This window comes from Meleagris gallopavo, chromosome 4 (genome assembly GCF_000146605.3).
Source record: "Meleagris gallopavo isolate NT-WF06-2002-E0010 breed Aviagen turkey brand Nicholas breeding stock chromosome 4, Turkey_5.1, whole genome shotgun sequence".
NCBI classification, from domain to species: Eukaryota; Metazoa; Chordata; class Aves; order Galliformes; family Phasianidae; genus Meleagris; species Meleagris gallopavo.
Window position 1 is genome coordinate 39,318,566 of NC_015014.2, and position 1,269 is coordinate 39,319,834.

Sequence of the window (1,269 nt, forward strand, 5' to 3'; positions counted from 1 at the left end):
CCCGATCGCATCCTTCAGAAGAGCAGCACGCTGCGAATGCTGGAGAGGGAGGAAAGGAAGGGAGGAGTTACAAGTGGTGCTACTGGCAGCGTCTGCGAGCTGACAGAAGTGCAGCTTCAATAGCTGCTGTGCATCACTCCTGTTGGTCCGAATCCGAATCTCACCTTTTGCCTGCACGTAGCAATTCAAATCCCTCGTTGATTTTAGCAAATGGCAGCGTGTGTGTGATCAACAAGTCAGAGTTAAATTTCTTCTCCAAATAGCTGGCAATTAATTTGGGGATAGAGTCTCTCATTTTCCAGCCTGGAAATGGGAGAAATGGCATGCAGTGAATAACTGGCGAAATGCTGTTTTGGTAAAGAAACCCTGGTGGAGATGCTTGATGTCGGATCTCGCAAGAAGGTCAGGAAGCTGATAAAATATTTTAGATTTATAGTTGTTACATGCTCTATTATGGGTGCCTCCAAACTCAGTATATTCTATGATTCTCTTATTCTGTGAAGTGGAATTTCAGTATTCATTTTCACTTGTAGCTTTAACATCAGCAGCCTCCTACAAAGTCCTTCTGGGAAGCTGCCAAGCTTGAAGTATTCACGATACCATAGAGGCTAATGGATAACAACTATGAGGTATATTTCTTTTGCTCTGGTACCAAGTACCTTGCTGAACCATGTAATTGCATTCTGAAGGAAAGCATTACGTGTATGTTATGTCCTGGAGCATATTTGTTCCAGAGACATTTGAGAATTCCCGTGAAGGAGAAGGCTGAAATGTCTAAAATGTCTTTCTTGGCTTCCTACCTCCAAGCACAGTCCCTTTACAGGTGCGCCCACTTAGTAGAAGGAATGGATCAATAGGAACTGTTGAACCAGCAGGTGTTACTCCAACCAACACACAGACTCCAGTGCTCATATTGCAAGAGGCCAGGGCAGCAATCTGGTGGGACAGGCAAGCACATTAGCTGAATTTGTCATAAATGCATTTTTTCCTTGCAGGTTTTATGCCTGCCTGATACCTAATAATGGAGAGTGTTTTTCTGCACCTGCCACGGGAAGCTCCATTCCTATTGTGACACTCCTGAATCATTGTCCCCAAGCAGAATGGCCTGAAGTGCGGGCAGCACGCAAGAAAGCAAGTGCTGTGATGGAATTTGTCTGATGGGATTCTGGGAAGGAGGATGTGCTAAAATGTCACATACCAGGGTATCTGAAGTCCCAATGACCTCAAAGGAGTAGTCCACACCATGACCGGTCATCTCGGTGAGCACCT